Raw genomic sequence first — 23,862 nt, forward strand, 5'->3', positions numbered from 1 at the left:
CGAATACGACATAACATTTGAAGAAAAATACTGTGCGCTTCTTCTCTCGGAGCGTCTCAGTTTCGCCGGGCATCTCATGCCGTTCGACGTTTAGCGCTAGGTGTATGACGACACATCTGTAAAATATCAGAAACATCAGCGCCTTTTCCAGTGAAACGCGTAGGTTTGTGTGGTCTACAGTGTGGGAACAGTTGCTGTGACATGGTGATCATTTACTCTTTGTGGACAAAAAAAAGGAAGCGACAGGTTCTAACTCAAGGCACAAGATTAGGTGAATTCCCCATACCAATATTTGTATGAAGAAAGCTGGTACTTGAAAGTATTTCACAGCCTGCAAGGTTAATTTACTACGCAGCAATTTTAAAAAATAATGGGTATTCGGCAGATTTGACTGCTGGATGTAAAGGTGCAATAATATTAAATACAAAACACCCCCTGGTTTTGATTTAAATATCATTGTCCCTGTAAAGCACTGCATATTAATCTTATTTTCATACATGTTACCCTTAATGGAAACACTAGCAGTACAACATTAAAACAGATGGCTATAAAAATAGCAATTTTGTGTTTCATCACTTCATTCTAACGAGGATATTTACTAAAGTGAGAGTTTTTAGAAGTGGAATTGTTGCCCATAGCAACTAATCAGATTCTATCTATTATCTTCTGAGGGTGCTAGATAAATGATAATAATAATGTGATTGGTTGCTATAGGCAACACCTCCACTTCTAAAAACTCTCACTTTAGTAAATTTACCCCTGAGTCTTCTGTCAAAATTATTTTGCTTTTTGCAAAGTTTATGACTGTCTTTTACTTGGACAAGAAAAAACATAATGAAGTGAATATAAAACTGGCCACACCAGTCAGCTCTGGCACAAGCACAGGTCCATAGTTAATGGCGTAATTTTTTCCTAATGCAGAGGTACAATTAGTGCCTTGTCATTCCACAATGAATAAACAGCACCTATTCCAAGAGCAGCGGGGATAATACTGTACATCTATAATGCCAGAGAGCCTGTGATTTCTGACGATGGAAATTATAAGCACAACAGGATATTTTACCGTGCTAGCCAGTAGAACATGTGTGGTAGTAAGTTCCTGAATGCTTCACATAAACCCAGAAAAAGAAGTATATCATTTGAAACACCCAAAAAAAACTACAATTCAGAGTTTTGGGACATTGAGGATTTATACTGTGCATTTGCTCTCTTACAGATTTGAAAGTGTTGAAATGTAAAACTCTTTGCATTTTGGTCTTAAATACTGTAGCACTTGGTATTCCTCAGAGTACACAGCATACTGTACCTTCAGCTATGCCCCAACAGGGAGTGACAATGACCCTTTTTATGTAGGTATGTTCGACATTGTGTCATTTGTAAATATTGGGAGGTATGTGTTACATGCTGTATGTATTATATGGGCCAGCACTGCATTTTAGGGTTGAGTCGGGCACTGCCCCTCTCAACATAGAGCACTCCACCTTCCTCATCCAATTCAGTGTAAAGTCGTGTACACACTGGCCGATCTTGTGAATGATTGAACGATAACGATATCGTTCACAAAATCGTCCAGTGTGTATGTAAGATATCGTTAACGATACGCGCTCCTGCGGATCGTTAACAATATCTTTCATCGCCTGAACCAAAGGCCAACCTGGCGATATCGTCAGGTTGTGCATGTTCAGGGATGCTGCCGGTGACGTCACTGAACGATATCGTTCAGTGTATAGGCTCAATGTCGTTAACGACATTGAGCCCGGCAAACACTTAACGATGTCGCTCAAGGAGCGAATCGTTAAGTGTGTATGCGCCATTACTCACATAAATTAACTCCATGCTGTCCACTCCGACATCATATTGCCTAAGAGAACTGTTCTCACAACTTCTGAGAATGCCCCTGCAGTTAAGGAACTATGGGCCTGATTCAGACCCGCTCGCCAGCGGGTCGATGGTGGCCCAGTGCGCACGCGCGTGCGCGAGCCCCGCAGCGAATGAGACCTTCACTCGCTCCGGAGCTCGCAGCAAAACGGGGCGGCTGTCGATGTTCATCGACAGCTCGCCCCGTTTTGTAGGCGGGTAGGGGGGGTGGCTGAACAAACGGAGGCATTCCCGAAGGAACGCCTGCCGTTTGTGGGCGTCCCTACTGACATCACTATTAGAGCTGGAAGTCCACTCGGCATTGCAAGTGCTGAGACCCTACCTTAGGGTCTCCTCGCAATCAGGCCCTATAAGCCCTACCATGCCAGGCATGCTGGAGATTGTAATTGCATAACAACCGGAGGGCAGCAGGTTTCATAGTATAGCCTGATTAATCAATACATTGCTCCCCCATGAAGGGGCAGACGAAAAATTAGCAGTTATGTTTTACATTCCTCCCACCCCTTTACAGCACAAAGGGCGAGATGTATCAACATTCTGTCCCCATCGCATGCACACTGGCGTTTAATAATGCAGGAAAGCATCGCAAAAAGAAGCCCACAGGCTTCTATAGGCAACGTCATCTTCAGAAGCTCCGTAATGTTGCGCTTACCAGAGCTTGTTGCATTGCAAAACTCTGTGTGGGTTTGCGGTGCCGGCGGTCCGCAGTCAGTATCTCCAATAGCCACTTCTCAGACCACTATAATACATATAGAAACCATATGTATTGTGGTAAACCACTGAAAGCGTCAGTTCATTTATTTTATTCATACATCTCACCCATAATTTAGGATTTACTGCTAGCTTTAACTCAGCCCATTAATGAATAGACATCTCAGTTGTCCAATAATCTTCTCTTTGACAAACTTGCCTCGTCCTCCTGCCCGCAGTTAAGCGAACTGTGGGGTAAGAAGTTCAGGCTTGAAAATTTGACTTTGCATGGAGTTTAACTAATGTGTGAAAAGCACATAAAAGGAATAATATTTTTCCGTCCTGCATTCCATGTAAACTCTATTCCACAAATGGAAGAAAACTTTCATATTTAGAATTTAATAATGTGGTTATTATAAGAAAGATTTGTGGTTTTATAGAATGCCTTCTGTATCTGTGACCTACAGTATCCATGTTATGCTGAGATAGGGGTCTATTTACTAAGCAGTGTTAGGAGACAGAGTGAAAAGTGATAAGAAAGCGATAAGGTACCAGCCAATCAGCTCCTAATTGCCATCTCACAGGCTGTGTTTGAAAAATGACAGTTGGGAGCTGATTGGCTGGCACTTTATCACTTCAATCTGTCTCCTAACACTGCTTAGTAAATAGACCCCATAGTGTCCAGACTATGGGCCTTATTCACTAAGGATCGCTATTGCGATTGCAGCTGAGATTACGCACCCAGGTCTGCTAAGAAAATATGCTAATGACTGCAATCGCAAAGCTGTCGCACAGCCAGCATAGAGATGCCCACTATTGCTCTCTCACATCTGTAATACCTTGCAGTCTTGCATATACATCGGGAACATCAATTAACATCGGTCCCTCACGCACAATTACAACAGGTCTGACCTTACTCAGAAATTGCTAACCTCGCCGCACGCACTCGCAAATACTGAAGCTGCATATGCCGTTGCAGTGACTTATACGCGCCCATGCAACGGCGTTCAAACGGACAGGCACGCCTGCATTTCTCCCACCACTCCGTCACCACTCTCAAACGCTGACGTCCCGTCCCTCGGTCTGCGACGGATTTGTATCTGCATAGGTTATCGCAGTGCGATTGCAATGCTACTTCACGCACACGCACTGCGGTGCATACTCATGCGCATTATGCACCATTGGCCGATCTGTGTACGTCGTTGCGTTTGAGTGATGAATCAGGCCCTATGCTGTGTGTTGATCATAGCAATCAACCAGATGCCAACTATTATTTTATATCACGTACTAGATAAATGATAGCTGGAATCTGATTGGTTGCTATGGGTAACACCTTTTTAGAAGTTTTGAAAAATATCCATCTTTGCTGAGTGGAACCAGTGGTGCATACACACGTAGCGATCAGCCAGCGATACAATATCGCTGGCTGTTCATCCTGCACCCTCCCTGGTGTGCTGGATGATCGATATTGATCATCCAGCACACCACTAACTCACCGGGGACAATAGTGACCCGCGATCAACGATCGTGGGTCCCTATAGAAACCTGCTCGATATCGAGCAAGTTGATCTGCATGCACGGACGATGGACGATACTGCTATCGTCCATATGTGGCCGAGCATCTCTGGTCGTTGGGACCAAAAAAATGAATGATATGAACGATATCGTTCAAATCGCTCAATTATATCGCTACGTGTGTACGCTCCATAAGACTACTATAGGTGGAATAAACACTGTTGGTTATTTGCAATCTATTTTAAGCTTTATTCTGTGCACTATCCAGACAGGAAGCTCGCTACCTAGCTATGCCCTTAAGCCTACATCAGCCTCATGTCTGCCAATAACCAGTACTGCCCCCGAAACGCTGTAAGATAATCACTTTCAGACCCTTCTTCTGTCTGGAGACTGATTGCCGCACAAAGGATTTACATTGTTTTGTGGTGTCAAAAACAAGTGGAACGCAACCTGAGCTGAATGGTCCCATTGTGCTGCTGCTTTCTGACAGGCCGTAATCAGGTTGTAATGAATATGAGGCATGAAATGGCTGTGACTAAGGAAACACACACCTTTGAGTGTCGTTTGTGAGGGGCAGCTTGCCGGGCACAGGATGTGTAGGCCCCTCCTCGGAGCTGCGGCTGTACCAGACTCCAGCTAGCTGGTATACAATAGTCATATCCGTTTATCCATCAGGAATGCTCTATAGCGGCTTGGTGTGCATTGTGCTTGGACCCTGAAGGAGGACCGAGAAATCTACGTCTACTATTTCATAGTACTTCATCACGACTAATACACAGACACCATTTGCTTACAGCCCTGGTAGCTATAGCAATCTGGTTATTGTAGAAAGACAAGACAGTGTTTGCTGACACAGGAACGATACAATAGAGGCGTGTTTACTTAGTGAAAGTAAATTTAATATCTTACATTTATCTTTTAAATGTCTAGAATGTCTCCAACACTAGTGACTGATGTGCACGATAAACTACTATCCCCCCCAACAGTTTATAATATTACGGTCTGTTATATTGTATAAGCAATATGTGCAAAAATTCACGATTATAAAAAAAACAACTACAAACAGCAATTAATTTTGATATCTTTAGTGCAAGTAAAGCTGGGCACACACCTAACAGATATATCTACAGATGATGGTTATTCAAACACACTGAACAACCATCATCTGTCATCTGGCCGCGGGTCCCGCTGGCCAGGGGCGCTGTTGCCTCTGCTGTAAGTATACGGGCGTTCGGCTGAACGCCAGTACACACAGCACGATGGATATATATATTTGCCATCGGCTGTGCTACGCAATATGTCTGTGAACGACATCGTTCCCAGACATAACGCTGTTACACACTGGCCGACGGCCACACGATATATATTGGCCAATCAATTGATCGCCCAATATATCTACCAGTGAGTACCCAGCATAAAGGTGCCTATCCACTAGAAGGCAGGCAAAAGACTGCACGATTACAACATTGTAATCGTGCAGTCGTTTGTCAGTCTGTGATGTGCCTACACTGAAGGATCAGTCGTTCAGTGTAGACACAATCAATCATCTGCAAACATGCTGAACCTGACGTCAGGTTGACCAGCATGTTTGCACGATGATAGACGTCTAAAAGACCAATTGCTTAAACAATTTTCAAACGATTATCGAACTATATCATTATCGTTCATTTTAATCATCTAGTGGATAGGCACCTTTAATATCCGATTGGTTGTTATGAGTTACTGCAGTTTTGTTGACAATAATAATAATAATGTTCATTTGAAGTAAATAAATGTTACTAGTGGTGAATATTCATTGGGTCTTGAAAGGTTGACAACATATATGGCTATACAAAAAAAAGATTAACAACAATTTGGTTGATAAATGTAATAAAACTGTATACATTATAAAAATATAGAAAATAGCAAAACTACTGCAGATCCGTAACAAGCTTCCTAAAGATCTCATTCACCATAAACAAAGTGACAACAAAAAGACAATTTTTGGGGTCACGATGTACACTAGGCATACATTGCATACTTGGAGACCCTCGAATCTTAGGTGGTTCATCCTGGTCCCCAGGAAGAATAGGCAGGTCTCCCGCAGTCAGGGTCCTGCTGGTTCTCCACGCCGACTTTCCAAGGTAAGTATGTGGTCCAGGCGGCTTGATGGCGCTATACAATGCTGGGTATCACAGCCTTTGATTATTGGGGTTGGGTCACTATGGTGTTATTGTGGTACCACACCCTTGTACTGTCCACCTGGTTACCAGGATTGGGCAGCCTGAATATCGGCAAGTATGATATATTGGTTTAGGATTAAGGGGGAGATTTATCACAGCTGGAGAGAGATAAAGTGGAGAAAGATAAAGTACCAACCAATCAGCTCCATACTGTCATTTTTCCAAACACAGCCTGTAAAATGACAGTTAAGAGCTGATTGGTTGATACTTTATCTCGCTCCAAGCTTTGATAAATCTCCCCCTAATTTTTTTATTTTTGCCCTAGATCTACCTCTGTGGATCCAATAATGTTTAAGTGGAGTTGTCCCGTTTATTGGCCATCACAATATTTACTCAGGACTATTCATTTCAGAGTAGCTTTTGTTGGGCTTCATTTAAAAAATTATGAAAGATCAGCATCATTTCCCTTTTAAATTATTTTCTTTGTATTGTGTCTAACAATCTAAACATAAATAAAGTGATATTTCATATTTATTCTGCCATTTACTTTTTGGAATACTGTGATGGAGGGTCCCCAGTAATATGCAGGCTGCAGGTAGCTGCACTGTGATGGAGGGTCCCCAGTAATATGCAGGCTGCAGGTAGCTGCACTGTGATGGAGGGTCCCCAGTGATATGCAGGCTGCAGGTAGCTGCACTGTGATAGAGGGTCCCCAGTAATATGCAGGCTGCAGGTAGCTGCACTGTGATGGAGGGTCCCCATTAATATGCAGGCTGCAGGTAGCTGCACTGTGATGGAGGGTCCCCAGTGATATGCAGGCTGCAGGTAGCTGCACTGTGATGGAGGGTCCTCTCTCCCTAGTAATATGCAGGGCAGGCTACTGCTGAAGTGAAATGGATGGGCAAAGCCTGCCAGGCATGCTGCTATTGTATCTGGACTCAGTGAGGGGGATGGGTGGAGCACACAGCTCTCTGATGATGATGGAGGCGGGAGGGCGGTGCATTCACCTCAGCGCAGCAGCACAGCCGGTGGTGCAGTACCCCACGGCATCTTGTAGGGGTCGCTGCTGCTGCCTCTCCTCCCCGCCCCTCTCCGGGAGGAATCAGTGCAGCTGTTGCTGTGTCTGAGCTGCAGCGGAATCACCCAGTCACTCCCTTCATTCCATCCGTGCTCCGTACCCAGCGGCTGTCCTACACCCACAGGCTCCCCGCAGCAGTAGCAGCACTCCAGGTAATCCTGCGTTATTCCCGGGCTCCTGAATTCTGCATGGGAGAAGTGGCCAGGAGCTGGGGGGGACCGTGTTGTGGACAGTGGGTGCTGTCGGTGCACACTGCATGTACAGGGGTGTGTATGGGGTACTGCGGATACACCGGGAAAGCATGGAGGCTCCCTGCAGCCTCTGCATCATTGCATTGCAGCAGAACCCTCTCCCTGCGCTGCCGAGGTGACTGGCGGGGGGGGTGATAAGATGTCAGGGAGGGGCTTGTGGGGGGATCCCACCGTGTGCTGCTCCCTCAGAGGGGGATTCGTTCTGGGTGGGGGGGTTCAGATGGGGAAAAATTAAAAATCATGAGTGCCAGGGCTGCTGGATAACGGTGCAAGGGCTGTACACAGGCGTGGTCCTATGTGGATGGATGGGAATGGGCTGCCCTCCCCAGTCAGTGTATGTCTCCCAGCAATACTACACATCTGGGTGTATGATGTCCCTCCGCCTTGTATTATACAATAAGGAGATATATATATAAATATAGAAACCACACACATTATGCAGAAATCAATGTTGATGCATCATTCATGCTTTCTTCATATTGCTCTAATTTTGTAGGTATACTACTTATATGTGTCTATATGTGTATGATAGATATATATATCACCCACATTTTTTTCTTTGTGTGCATTGGCTTTCCACTCTTGAATCATTGCCATGGTTTTATATTACCTCCCTCGCCTAATCCCTGCTTAGTTGTATTTTCTTTTTAATTGCAAGGATTCTGCATAGTGATTTGATGTGAAGCTGTCTTGTGTTTGGAACAGGTGGACCCCATTGTCCTTTCTAGAGGTCTGCCTGTGCGCCAGTGTTCCTGCAAGGTCCTCCACGCTCTGTGCATACCAGTGGCACCATCTCCCCTGGCACTGCGTGCGTTAATGTGGGAACATGTCAACCTTCCAATGTATTTGTCCCGGAAGGATCCACCTGGGGGGTGTCTGACATTCGATGCAGTTACGCAGCCTTTCTCATGCGCCCTCCGCTACTGCTGAGAATGATGCAGCACTATGCAGCAAACTGACAAACCTCAGTGTGTTCCTGTCTGCTTACATACGGGTATAGGCTGTGGTGCCCATCGCAACCCCACCCCGGGATGGGAGGTGGGATTAATACAGGCTGTTCTAACCCTCCCTTGATCAAGAATGCTTCACCCACCGGGCACAGCTTGATTTACTGCTCTAAACTCCAAGCACTTGTTCTAATGGTAGTTGTGTTTGTGTATAGCCCATTGCTTGTCATGCTGCCATGGAAGGAAGGCAATGGGGGTGGTTAATTACAGTTCTGCAGATTTAATGCGGTCAAATGGAGATGCTTTCAGCCTTGAGGTTTAGCACATTAACCCGTTCACTCCAGGAGGTGTTAGGAGTCGATCTTGCAAGTATAGGACTTTTAATAGTAATTGCGGTTATTATTGGTGCAAGTTTGTTGGGCGGTCGAATTGACTTAGTTACTAGACAAGTTTGAAAACATTTGATTGGACGTAGCAGCTTTGGGGGTAATAAAGTCTCTATATTTATTGTCCACTTCTGTATTCTAGCATCTAAACGATAAATGCAGAGATTTAATATGTTCACCTTATACAGATTCCATTGGGAAACTTTTTTGTATAACCAAGAGGCTTACACTCCCTAGGGCACATCCTCATTTGCGTCCAGATAATTGTTTTAAGTTGATGTTTTCGGCAAGGTACCAGCTCAGAGCTGCTTATGCTCCTTAAACTGGGGAACTATTGTATTTGACTTAGTGAAACCCATTTGGTCACAGACCTCGTAGTCTTTCCATCATTAGAGATGTTGTGGAAACTCTTCACCTGCTGCGTTATAGTGCCGGAATGTAAGGCACTCATTCCTGCGTGGAAGTAGTGGATGCATGGCATAGTTCTCAGGCGTGGCAGGATGTCTGGAATTCCTGGGGCAACTTACAAACATTCCATATGAAAGAAGAGCTAACCTTCATATAGAGTTTATTTAGAGGAAAAACAAAAGATTATGGAAGACCTTTTGTAAATATTCTCTTTTGCACTAGAGTCCTTAGATAGTCATAGATAGATAGTCCTTAGATAGGATAGATATAGAACACTATCTATGACTATCTATCTGTCTTCCATTTAGCCTACATGGAGCATTCACAATTTCGAAATCACTTGATATTCGCTCGTTATTCTTGAATGTAAATATATCCTAGCAAATATCTTTTGTGTTTTAATTAAAAAAAAGTTATGTGATATTATTTATGGCAATAAAGTAGTCCTCATTTTGGACAGTCCTCATTTGATTTTGATTTAGGCGTTTTGGAAATATTTGCCATAACCAGCTTTAATACATTGGAGTGATCTGGGGTCCCTTGCATGGTGATGTATATTAGTCCAGATTGGTTATGCACTGTTGTTACACCCTAATTTACAAAATGTATTTTCCCCAAGAGTACTGAATTGATTTAGACATTGTACTTTAATGGTGTGGCTTTTCTGGTTTTCCATCTTTTTAACATCGTCAATTTTAGATTTTCAACAGAATACTACCATGGTGGATTTATATTAAATATGTTGATTGTATTAATAATTTCACAGAAAATGGGATGTCCACAAGTGAGTGTGGAAATAGTTTTCTACGCCTGGGAACGGCATTTGTGAAGTGGGGCTTCCATGCTAAATACTTATCCCTGCTGTTTGGAATTGTTCCAATAGCAATCTCGGGCATATGATGACTCAGGTTATTTGATGGGCAGCAGTCTAGAGCATTACCACGGGCATCCAGGTTTTATTTCTGCATCATTAATCACAATGGGCTTTATTCTTTTCAGCGCGATGAACCAACTAGTTGGATGAAAGTTGGTCTGGTGTATGGCCAGCTTAACCAAATTGTTTGTGATCTCTACCGTATGTCTTGTCAGATCTTGGTGCATCTGTTACCTTCTCACAGTGGAGATGTTAAGTTTGTGGGCTAAGCCAGTATTTAAGAAAATGGCTTTGGGCACAAATTCCCTTTTAGTAGACGGTCTTAAATATAAGTTGAACCCGCCAAAAATGGTTACCAGTGGCACTTTAATCTAGGCCAGTGTTTCCCAAATTTGGTCATCAAGGCGCCCTAAAAGCCAAGGCATGCTTTAGTGCAGGTGACTTTTAGTTCCTTAGTCATATTGATTTGAGCATCTGTGCTAAAGCTTGGATTTCCTTTAAAACCTGGACTGTTAAGGCGTATATCCGCTACACGGGTAATGAACGACTGTACGATTAAAGACATTATTGTACAATCGTTCATTATACTGTGTAGTGCCCACACGGAACAATATGTTGTTCAGTGCAGGCACCCTCCCTCATCCCCGAACATGCACAACGTGTCGATATCGTCAGGTTGGGCAGTATGTTCAGGTGATGACTGATCCCGACAACGACCAGCGGGAGCGCGCATTGCTGGTTGTTGAAGGCATATTCACTGCACGATTAATGAACGATAACGATGTCGTAATCGTTCACCCATCCATTTATATCGTGTAGTGGATATGTGCCTTTAGGGTGCCTTGAATACAGAGTATGGGAAACGCTGATCTAGAGCAGTGTTTCCCAACTGCAGTCCTCAACTACCACCAACAGGTCATGTTTTGTGGATATCTTTAATCATGTAGAGGTGAGTTAATCTGTTTTGCTGGGTCAGTAATTATCCCACCTGCTTCCACAGACAGATATCGTCAAAACATGACTTGTTAGGACAACTTCAGGTTGAGAACCATTGATTTTAGATGTTTTAACTGAAGGTGTAAAATTAGTCTGATGTGGGATATTTTCCGTGCTTGAGCACAGGTGGTTTCATTACTGACTCATTATAATAGATATATATATAGATGATACTAGTTATTTCACTGTGATTCTGTCAGAAATTGTGAAAACATACAGTTATGTGGGGTACACACTTGACCGACCAACTTGGTAACTATGTGCCTGTGCATACACACCTACCAATTGGCCGACCGATATGTCTGGTTAAAGGAACCAGTGGTGATGTCATTGTCTGTGGTTCCTGCTGCCAGCATATGAGTGGGACGGTCGCCCGCATGTCGTTCACGGATATATCGTGTGTACGTACTGGCCGATGGACTGAACGAAATATCGTTTGTCGGCTGTGCAAACAATATATTGTACAGTGTGTACCCAGTATTAGTGTACTAAGAGTACTGGAATTGGGCAACCTTGCTCTAGAACACAGGTTCTCAAACTCAGTCCTCAGGACCCCAAACAGTGCATGTTTTCCATGTCTCCTCACAGAATCACAAGTTAGATAATTGGCTCCATCTGTGGATCTTTTAAAATGTGTCAGTGAGTAATGAATACACCTGGGTGACCTGCAAAACGTGAACTGTGGGGTCCTGAGGACCGAGTTTGAGAACCTCTGCTCTAGAAATGTGGTTCTCAAGTACTACCGACTGGTTATGTTTTCAGGATTTTTCTGTGTAAACAGGTAGGATAATAGAGTTCACTATAGGTCCGGTGCCGGGCCTAGAGAAAGGGCACATCTGCGTGCCCCCAAAACAGGGCATCACCAAGGAAAATGGGCGTGTATTTAAGACGCGTACCCTTTTCGTCACTCTTGAGGGCATACCAGGCACTTAAGGACATTCCGGGCTGCCCCCAAGCTCTGCTCTCAGTGTAAATGGTTGCTGGGCTCATGCGCCCGGCATCCATTGATCGGCAGTGACTGCTACACCGCAGTTTTCTCCACCCGCAGGACACAGCGCCGCGCCGAAGGGCAAGGTGCTTATTGCCCTTTAGACATAGGGCAGGGCGCGGCGCCACGCTAAAACAGCCTAGCGGATACACTTGATAATTACTCATCCAGCAAAATAGAAAAACCCGTTTGTGAATGATTAAAGGAATTCAGAAAATATTACCTGTTTTGGATACTTAAGGACTGGAGTAGAGAACTGCTGCTCTAGAGTAAAGAAAAATATATAAAAAGGTGTAATAACATGGTGAGCTAGTAAGAGAGAAGGGCGGGCAGAGGGGTATCACCAATAGGCCTTACATAAGTACAAAACTGTTTTCTTACTATTTTGGAACTCTGTTCCTGCTATGCTGCAGCATTAGAATGTAGTGGGGCATGCATGCGTGGAAGTTCTTACAGTACTCTCAGCAGCTCATGTTTTCAGGCTTTTCTGAATCGTTGGCATGTGATTCATTCGATCAGTAATTATTCTCCCTACTTTTACAAAGGGAATTTCCCAAAACACAACCTGCTGAGGATACTTGAGGACTGAAGTTGAAAAGTCCTAGTATAATGTAACCTAGATTTCCAGACACAGAACGTTTTCTGACCATGATGTCACTTCCAGTATGGGGAAAGCAAATGTTATTGACAGCTGCATGTTATATGGTGTCTGGTAGCAGACTGGTAACACAGTGGCACTATTTTACATTTGTCTGCACCATTTTTAATAATCTAAATATATTTTGGGTTTGTGTTGTGGTTTACTGCCCATCATGTGATATATCTGATAACAACATTGTGAGTGTCTGACGCAGTTTGGTGTTACTTTGTCTGCCGAGTTGTTTATTGCCACAATCAGTGCACACAGAGCCTTGGCTTAACCACAGGCTGCACTCTCCCTGCTGCAACTGCATGTGGATATGATACAGCACCGTAAAACTGCTACTGGCATCTACAGATACTTTAAAAAATGTAGTTCTGGGATCTCATTAATAAAAGAGAAGAAATCTTTTAGTCGGGCTAACGGCGCGTGAATTGAATAGCTCCGGAATCTCCTTCCCAGGGCTATTCAACATTGCGCTGAATTGAATATCCCCCTATGTGTTGATATATTAAAAAACAAAAAACAAAACAAGAAGTATGAAACCTTAAGGTGCCTACACACTTGGCGATGTGATCACGATCCCACGATGTGTACGATTTCCCTTGAAACTCCTCCTCCTCCTCCCCGGCAGCTCTGCACATGATTTGGTGTTTAAAGTGTCCAATTTACACACGATCTATCGTGCATCCAGACTTTTTCCAGTACATTGTGTCCAAGATTGGCAGATCTGACGATGCGATGTACAACCAGCGGGGACACGCATCGTGATCGTGAGTGGGGGACTCACGATTTGGGCATATTTTGCACGATCTGTCGTTCCAATGCATCGTAATCTGCCAAATCGGGTAAAATATCGGCAAATGTGTAGGCACCTTTAGGAACCTGGGAACTGATAAAGGGCAACAAGCTGTTTACACTGGAATTTTGACATTGCTAGGTGCTACTTACAGAAATATATTTACAGGAATGAATACATTTTACTAATGTCTCCTGTATTCTTTATGAAAAGAGCACTAATACAAGTTCCAGAGCCTATTAAAACAAAATGTAAAATAAAAACTTTGTGGTGATGGAATGCTTAATATAATGTATATTATTGGGTATGTTTCTTTATATATGTTTAAACACATTCTTGGTTTTACAGTACTAGTATCCAATTTCCTCTTCTGTTTTAACTTATAGCTTCTATTTTAAGTGCATTTTACTTGACATCTGAATTGCTTAAATACCAAGCCATGCTGATTTACCATCTATACTTAGTTGATTCTTTCTGTGAAATAATAGAAAGTCCAATCCCATCGCTTCCTTAAAGCTTTTTAATTTATTACTGTTTTTTTTTTTTACAAAAAGATCCAGATTAACAGTAACTAGAAAAAAAAAAAATCGTACATTTTTACCAAACACCATGCTCCAATCAGTAATCCCGCGCCCCCTCTCCCACACCCACTCAGTGCTGTCTGTATTTGGTCAGCAGCCTGCATTTCCGCCCTACAGACTATGTGCAATGAGATACTGTTCTTCCTTTGGTCCCATATACCGACACATGAAGTAACGGTGTCATGACCTCAAACTTACATAGTACATACTCAGAGGTCCCATGTGTTCTGGTTTTCCCAAGTCTGTCAGCTGTACTACTGTTAAACATCTGGGGGAAAAAAACACACAGTTTTGATTACAGATGTGCGGATTTGGTTTTATTCGGTTCTTATCGCTAAATTAGCACAAGTTCGTATTTCTCTTATTGGCTATCCAAAACACATGACAGCCGGATAGCCAATATGATGCCGTTTTTGAGATCTGAAGATATTCGAGTAAAACCGAACTGCACATCTCTAATTTTGTTTATTTTATTTTTTTTACAGTCTCACCCTCCTTAATTAGTGAGAATAGCCATTTGCTTTAAGGCATCTTGCAACCAGAGACTCACTCCCCAATGATGTTCTACCCAACACTATCATGTTGTTTCGCCTTCATCCACTAGGGGACACTGGAGTCTCAGTACAGTGGGGTATAGATGTGGGATAACCGGGAGCTGGCACTTTAATACATTTGAATAGTAGCTGGCTCCTCCCCCTCTATACTCCCCTACAGGTCAGTCTAAATTTTGTGCCAAGGGAGCTGTTCACATACAAGAGCTCTCTGCTAGAAATCAATGGTTCCTCGATCAGCATGAGGATCAGACAGGCAGCTCACTGCCCCTGCCTGTCTGCTACGTTGGTGCTGCCGAGAGACTTCACCGCTGCTGCTTGCAGTGCGCGCTGGGGTCTTCAGCTACAGAGACCACTGTCTCTGGGGGATAGCCAGACGCGATGCGTGCGGCGTTCGTCGCGCTCCCCCATTGGCAAGCCCGCCGCCAGCAGCATATTTACAGCAGAAGGTTAGTGACTCTTGGCACTCTGAGTAGCAGGGTGACCAGGAGGAAATGGCAGACGGGCATTAAAAACACAAAGCAGCAAGAACGGAGGGAGCGGAGCCTAACACACAGTTCTGCTTCTGCCTCCCAGCAGCCCCAGTGCTTCCAGAAGGAGGCTGGTGGCCATTTTACAAACACAGGCTGCTGACACACACAGAGAAAAAGATCTGTCTGCCCAGATTGTGCCTGCACAGTGGGGATAGACTTGTGAAGATCAGGTTGGACTGTTTTTACACAGTGATTACAGCATTATATTGTGTTAATAGCACTGGTCTCTGAAGCAGAGCTGGTTGGTTGGGATTGATAGCATAATCTCCCTCTATGCCTCCTCTCTTATTCAAACAGTCTGTGTGTGGTGTTTGTCTGTATCACTACCTTTTTCCTTTATGTGCTGTGTACAGTAAAGTGGTAGAATGTCATCTAAGGGGTCTAAGGCTGCACAAAAAACTTTCTCCTGTAAGAATTGTGCAGATAAATTTACACAGGGACTATCATCTAGTTCACTGTTGTGTGGGAAGTGTGTTTCAGAGACACAGACTGCAGCATCCATACAAAATTCATGGACTGATCAAATTACATCAGTCGTGTCTCAAATGACTACAGAGCTAGAAGCTTCTCGCAGGGAGAGAGAGGTTGAAAGATCTCAAAGGTCTGCCTTCTCTGAACCAGACTCGGCGCGGTCTTCAGCCAGGTCTGTAGAAGGGCTCACAAGGGTTATGTCAGCCCAGGTTCCTCCCGTGGCATCGTCCTCTAGTGTCCCTACCAGGAAACTTATACCGAATCCTCTTATGTGAAATGATCCGGAAGAGGACGACAGGCCTGATATGGAGGAAGGGGAGGTACAGGACATTATAGAGGAACAGGCACCAGAGGAGGCAGAGCCTGTATATTAGGGAGTAGAGGCGCTGATTGCAGCGATACGCCAGGTGTTACATGTTGAGGACAGGGATCCTGTAGAGGTTAGGCCGTCTATCTTTAATAAAGAGCAAAGACTGGCATCCTCTTTTCCAGTGTCTGAGGAATTGGACGAGATCCTTACCTCAGCGTGGAAACACCCTGATAAAAGATTTCAGATTTCAAGGAAGCTTTTATCATACTATCCCTTTCCTGCAGAAAGGCATTTATGCAAAACACCTCCTTCAGTGTCACGTCTGTCAAAAAAGACAGTGCTCCCTGTTCCAGGGGCAGTGTCTTTAAAGGAGCCTTCTGACCGGAAGTTAGAAACTACCTTGAAGTCAATTTACACTGTAGCAGGGGTGTCTCTTCGACCCGCATTAGTCAGCTGTTGGGTCATCAAGGCGGTGTAAGCATGGGCTACGCAGCTCGCTGTGAGGGCCTTAAGACTGGGGCTCCGGCGGAGGATCTGATTCCTCTAGCGGAACAGATTGCAGAGTCTGCTGCTTTTCTTGGAAAGACTTCTAAGGATATTTGTAGTCTTTCGTGTAGATCCTTGGCCTTGGCTGTCTCAGCCCGCAGAGCTCTGTGGCTGCAAACAATGGCAGGCGGATGCGGAATCCAAGAGAGCCGTTGAAGTGCTTCCATTCACCTGAGAAGCTCTGTTTGGAATGGAACTGGATAAGTGGATATCTCAAGCCACAGATGGTAAGTCCACTTATCTCCCATCTGCTGCTACTCCACCCAGGAAGCCCTTTGCCGAAACCGTCCTTTCGTATTCCAGGGAGATTCAGGGGCCGTGGCAGAGGCGCTCCTTCTATCACCCGTGCTCCCAGAGGCAGGGGTAGAGCCACTCCTTCCTCCTCCCAGCAGGATAAGGCTTCAGTTAAGCCTCCAACATGATGCCCTCCCTTCTTTCCTGGTGGACCCCAGGGTGGGAGCTCGTCTTTGCAACTTCAAGGAAGTTTGGATCAAGTCTTGCCAGGACGCGTGGGTCCGGGACATCATTATTCAGCGGTTGAAGCTGGATTTTCAGATCCAGCCGCCTCCTCGTTTTTTCGCAACTGGTTTGCCGGCATGGGTTTGTATTGCCTCCTATACAGGCGGAGGCAATACAAAAGCTACTGTCTTCTCGAGTAATAGTGCATGTCCCTATCCACCAGCAGGGTTTTTATTCCAACTTGTTTGTGGTTCCCAAGCCTGACGGCTCGGTGAGACCCATTCTGAACTTGAAACATCTCAATCCTTATTTGCAGACTTTCAAGTTCAAGATGGAGTCCCTGCAATCAGTCATTGCAGGCCTAGAGAGGGGCGAGTTTCTTGTATCCTTAGACATAAAGGATGCTTATCTCCACATTCCCATTTGGCCTCCTCATCAGGCATTCCTTTGGTTTACAGTGCGGGCCTCTCATTTTCAATTCCAGGCCTTACCTTTCGGTCTTTCATCAGCACCAAGAGTGTTCACGAAGGTCATGGCAGTAATGATAGCCCTTCTTTGGATACAAGGGTTTTACTATCGTCCCTTACTTGGATGACCTACACCTCAAGGCTCCGTCAATCTCTCAATTACTGCAGGACATCCGGGTAACACAGAAATCTGCTGTTGCAACACGGATGGATCCTGAATTGTCAAAAATCTCATCTGCAGCCTACACAGCGTCTGCCTTCCTAGGGATGATTTTGGACACAGTGGAGCAGAAGGTATTTCTTCCGCAGGAAAAAGTCACCTCCATCCAACACATGGTGCGATTGATACTGCGTCATCGCAGGGTGTCAGTGCACCTGTGTATTCACCTTCTGGGAAAGATGGTTGCGTCTTTCGAGTCCATCCAATACGGGAGGTTCCATGCCTGTCCATTCCAACTGGACTTCCTCTCTCAGTGGTCATGGTCCCACTTCTTCCTTCACCAGCGAGTTCAACTGTCACCCAGGACTCGGACATCTCCTTTGGTGGCTGAATTCCTCTCCTATTGGCAGGCAAGAGGTTTTCATTGTGGGAATGGATTCTCCTCACCACAGACGCTAGTAGTCTGAGAGGATGGGGGGCAGTGACTCAGGGAGGACACTTTCAGGGCCGCTGGACTCGGCTGGAGGCAGTACTGCCCATAAACATTCTGGAGCTAAGGGCCGTGTTCTATGCTCTTCAGGTGGCACATCCTCTGTTGAAGGACCAGGCCATCAGAGTGCAATCCAACAATGCCACGGCTGTGGCCTACATCAACAAACAGGGCGGTACCAAGAGTCGGTCCGCCATGAGGGAGCTAAGCCGCATTCTTCTCTGGGCAGAGGAATATGCGGTAGCGATATCAGCAATTTTCGTACCAGGGGTAGAAAATTACCTCAGTCGACAGGACATTCATCCGGGAGAGTGTATGCTCAATCTGCAGGTCTTCCAACAACTGATTCAGCGTTGGGGCCTCCCTCAGGTAGATCTTATGGTGTCGAGACTGAACCATCAACTACCACGTTACTGCTCCAGGACAAGAGATCCCACAGGCAGTGTCGGTGGATGCTCTAAGAGCTCCTTGGCGGTTTCAGTTTGTCTACCTGTTTCCAACACTCCCACTCCTTCCTTGTCTGCTGCAAAGAATCAAACGAGAAGGGGTAAAGGTTCTGTTGGTGGCTCCAGACTGGCCCAGATGGGCTTGGTATTCCAACCTATGTCTTCTACTGATGGACGACCCGTGGCCTCTTCCTCTGCATGAAGATATACTGCAACAGGGTCCGTTTATTTATCAGGACTTAAAGCGGCTTCGTTGATGGCGTGGCTGTTGAAAGTGCTATCTGAAGAAAGAAGGGTATCCCTCGGTGGGTCTTTCGTGGGCGGCTGCCCGCGGCGTTTCCATGATCCAGCTTTGTCGAGCGGCCACTTGGTCGGGCCGGCATAGTTTTACAGTTTTGACACGTTTGTGGCTTCTGCTTCACAGTATGGCCGTGCTGTTTTGCAGGGTTCTCAGCGCTCTCCCGTCCAGGATGTGAGCTCTGGGACATCCCCACTGTACTGAGACTCCAGTGTCCCCTAGTGGTTGAAGGAGAATACAGGATTTTGGTACTTACCGTTTAAATCCCTTTCTCCGATTCCACAGGGGACATTTGGACGCCCACCCGGCGCTGTTCCACCTGCATTTGTTATTATTCTGCCAGGTGTGGACGGTCAAGTTTTTCTTCAAGGTCTGCTTGATTTGTTTGCATATTTGCTTGTTGTTTATGTATGTTCTAGTTCTCCTCTGTTATTCTATTTCCAGCTCTCCTCAAGTACAGTTTATTTAGACTGTATGGGAGTATAGAGGGGAGGAGCTAGCTACTATTCAAATGTATTAAAGTGCCAGCTCCCGGTTATCCCACATCTATACCCCACTGTACTGAGACTCCAGTGTCCCCTGTGGAATCGGAAAAAGGGATTTAGCGGTAAGTGCCAAAATCCTGTTATTGTAAGAGTTTTGGGACGAGATAAGGGAGTTATAATGTAGAGACAAAATAAACAGTGATGCTGTACTAGCAGACTATAGCTTGCAGAGAGTTAAAGTGGGTAGACGTGGATGATGGATCAGCCGTCTGGCTGATGTGGTGACTGAAGTCACAACTGGGCGGGTGTTTACATGTGCCCGGCCAGTTGTGATGTCAGTCACCGGCGGCCTCTGCAGCAAGTGTGCAGGAGGTCGGTTGACCGCCGGTGCACACAGCACAATGCTCCAATATATCTGCAGATATATCGGTCATCTGCTTTGCTGCACAGCCGACGCGATATGTCTGTGAACGGCATCGTTCACAGACATATCGCTGGTACACACTAGCTGAGGCGTCCACGATATATATCGGCTGTTCAATTGAATGACCAATAAATCGGCTAGTGTGTACCCAGCATTAAGGACATCTCTGTGGAAGGTAGGTTGATGCCTCAAACATATAATTATCAACCTGTTTAGGTTTTCAATGTTTGATCTAGAGCGGAGCAGGGTTTCCTAGTTGCTTATTACTTCTGCAAAACTATATTTTGGCAATATATTTATTTATGCTATTCTGCATCATCAAGCCTGCAGACACCCTGCTTAAAATCGGCGGTTCAAATCCCGGGGATGAAAGGATGAAAATCCCGATTTTCCCCAGGTAACTATTCACTAACCTATTCTACCCTCTAACCCTCCCTTAGGGGTGCCTAACCCTAAACCCCCCCCACCCCCACCCCTTTCCCCGCTGCCTAAACCTAATGAGGGGCATCGACTAGACGATTTTATCCCTGTCCAACCTCTTAACGATTTTCCCTTGAAGTTTCCCTTGAAATATGATCTTCCACTCTGAACAATGTGCAAACGATCTAACGATTAACTATGTTGTTTGAATCTGTGATTGAGAGCTTTCAGCTATAGTGGGCAGATAGTGGTTCATCGTTTGATCGTTCAGCGTAAATGATTTGTAAGCAATCAAGTGAAATTGACCTGCATGTTCAGTCGATGGAGGAGACTATCAAACGACCAGCGGGAGCGCGCATCGTACATCGTTAGAAACAATTACTGCACGATTTGCAAACTATGTTCAAACGATGTTTGAACGATTATCGAACGATTTTATCATTATCGTTCAATCGTTCAACTTTATCGTCTAGTGGATGCCCCCCATAAGTCCCCCGGGGGGGGGGGGGGTGACTAACCCTAAGTCCCCCCCATGGCTGCCTAACCCTCCCTCCCCCTAGCCTAACCCTAATCTCCCGGGGGGGTGCCTAACCCTCACTCCCCCCCTCTCAGTTGTCCGTGCTCGGCACCCGGCATCCCAATCGAATTCGATTGGGATGCATGGCGCCGGTCTCCTGGCGTCGGTAAAATTACAGGTGTCTAGATTTAGACGCCTGTCGTTTAACCCTTGCCGGGATTAAGCAGTCGGGAAGCCGGCTGTCGGGATTACGTCCGCCGGCTTCCCAACTGCATACCTTAAAATCATCCCTACATCTCTTAATATTGATGGAATAGAATGGGGAAAATAAAAAATAAGCTGTGTGTGTGTCACTGGGGAGAATACACAATAAAAAACTTTGCTTAAAACTCAGTCCAGTTTTTATTGCTTAGAGTAAATATTTTCTTTCTTTGTCAGCTTGCATTGGGCTCTCCAATTCAACGTGAATTGAATATCGCCAGGAAGGAGCTCTCAGAGCACTTCAATTCAATGCGCTGCTATGTCGGAGAATGCCCGTTCTCCTGCCTTTAAACATGGCGTGTAGTCACGATAACCGGCATTCTGACTTAAGTGCCTGTTGCGATGCGGTTTCCGTGACGCTAAGGGCGGAAAATGGTATTGCGCAAGCAGTTTTCTCCGATCCGGTGCTATTCAATTCGCATTAAATTGAGCCCCTTGGCGATAAAAAGGATTGAAGGTGAGAGACATGTATACAAGAGCGAGCAATGTACTCCAGTAAAAGCTGTACATGAGAATGGTCAATCCAGCATTTTTCTTCCGTACCGAACCTGTATGTCTGGTGAGGCATCGGTAATATGAGAACATATAATGTATTAGTAAGAATGAGAAGATCTCAAAATACAGCTGCTAATTCAATGCAGCAAAATTAAATACGGGCATCAGGGTTTGGAATGTACGAAGTACTGAAATAACGGAGGATTAATTAATGGCTGCAGCAAACACAGTAAAGGTTAGTTCTTCCATACTGTATGTTATCTCTCTCAATTGAGATGGATGCAGAGAGGAGTTTATCTATGCAGAAATTATGTTGTCGTAAAATTGCGACATCTGAAGGGGCTTTGGCTGTGAACCAATGTACTGTATGGCTGTGTCTGCGGTACGCTGCTTAATATAAAAAAAATATGTGTGTGTGTGTATATATATATATACATATATATATATATATATATATATATATATATATATATATATATATATATATATATGCATGCATGCCTGAGTTCTCATCTGTGGAGATACGTAATGCGGTGTTGGGCTCATAAACATACCTAAATGTGGTTTCCTGCAGTCCGCTCTTCCAAATTCCTTGACAACCCCTCCATAGACAATAATTTTAGTCGTAATTTGCAACCTGCACCAGCTGCTGAACACAGCTGAAATGTAGCGTACCGTGTGCAGAGCCCAATACACAGCCTCCATGTTGAGTAGATCTTGGAAGTGATAAAGGAAAGTTTCAAAAAAGGTTGCTTCAAAGCCCATTGATTTTATTGTCCCGATTCATCACGGAGATCGCAGTTGCAACACCGTACGCAGATCGGCCAATGGATTGCGATCACGCACACAGACACAGAGAAGCAATCGCAGAGTGAGTGACAGGATGTCAGCGTTTGGGGGGTGGTGATGGGGGAGTGGTTGGAGAAACGCAGGCCTGTCTGTTCGTTTGAACGCTGTTCCCTGGTCGTGCATAAATTAGTCACTGCGATGGCATTCGCAGCTTGAGTACTCGCTGCCTGTGGTTAGAGTTGCAATTCTTTTGGGACAGGTCAGACCTGCTGTAATTCTGCGTGAGGGTCCGATGTTACCGATGCATACGCAGGACTGCGAAGTCTTACGGATGTGGTAAAGCGGTAGTGGGCGCCTCTATGCCGGGTGAGCAGTTGCATACATTAGTATATTTTTTGCAGCAGAACTGCGTTAGTAACCGCAGCTGCGATCGCAATAGCGATCTGTAATGAATCGGGCCCTATATTTGGTGCACCCATATTTGTTATTAGAGGAGGGGAGGCCTGTGTGCAGTCTCCGTGAGGCCCTCTCCCCCCACTCGCTGGTGTGTGTGTGTGCTGTGAATACTTTGACACTGTGCAAGATTCTATTGCACTTCTGGGAAAATGGAGCAGTCACAATTACCTAGCGATTTCTCATCTGTGCATTTATCCAGAAGAATAGCACCAGCGCCATCTTTTCAGTGATTTTTGCAGCAGCTCAAAGATATGCAGAGTGTATAGGGAGCAGGGTGAGTGGTGTGCAGTGCATGTCCCACACTCTGTGCTGACGAAATTCAACCAGATCAGAGAGGCCGGTCTGCAAGTTGGATTCGAGGCTCCCTTACCTCTGCAGTATTGCTAGTACACCAGTGCTGCTGGATACTTGAATGACCAGTATGAGCAACTAAAGAGCAATTTACATTTGTCTGTTCACAGATCCCTTTTGAAGTTTAATCTTTCGATCTTTCGTTCCATGGGATAATGCTGTTTTTTATTTTTTTATTTTACATGCACTAGCTGTGAGCATATGAAGACACTTTCTGCATTATTTATAGTGGGGACACTTAGGCTACCTCTAGGCTGCCCCTGCCGCAACCCTAATGGGTTAGCTGTTCAGTCTTTATCGGTACGGAGTGCCTTCATCCATAGCCCCCATTTCCTATACTCAGCTTTATCTCTGTCAGTTGAATGGCAGCCTATATTTATCCAGCAAAGATTAGAATGCTAAAACCATGGACAGCAGCAAAATCCTAAGCCTAATTTCTGTCTATTGGGAGTTTGTGGGTCTGTGTTTTTCCAGGAAATCGCGTCCAGCAGCTGCAAAAATTGAGAATGAACATGGGAAACTACAGAAGTCCAATTGCAATGTTGTTTTGTTGTCACAGTGCCTTCAGAGAATTATTCATTATGTTTATAGAGTGATTTGTGTTATTTCTTATATTGTTTTTTTTTTTGGGGGGGGAATGAGTTTGAAGCAGAATTAATAAATGATTGGGGGCCACTGCTATAGGTCAAGCGAATAAACTCATGAGGCCACACGTGTCCCTCTCACGGACTAATTGCAGG

The 23,862-nt window shown here is 45.0% G+C and overlaps 1 protein-coding gene across 1 annotated transcript in view; it reads left to right on the plus strand.

Annotated features, from left to right (window-relative positions):
- The first annotated feature begins 7,275 nt into the window (after positions 1-7,275).
- The window catches only part of SPTBN1 (spectrin beta, non-erythrocytic 1), a 187,540-nt gene continuing 170,953 nt past the window's right edge, over positions 7,276-23,862 (plus strand). The window contains exon 1 of the mRNA XM_088478000.1: positions 7,276-7,475. The gene's annotated coding sequence lies outside the window, so the exon portion shown is untranslated. The remainder of the gene's footprint in view (positions 7,476-23,862) is intronic.

The sequence above is a fragment of the Taudactylus pleione genome, unplaced genomic scaffold (assembly GCF_031769625.1).
Source record: "Taudactylus pleione unplaced genomic scaffold, aTauple2 ptg000206l, whole genome shotgun sequence".
Classification (NCBI taxonomy): Eukaryota; Metazoa; Chordata; class Amphibia; order Anura; family Myobatrachidae; genus Taudactylus; species Taudactylus pleione.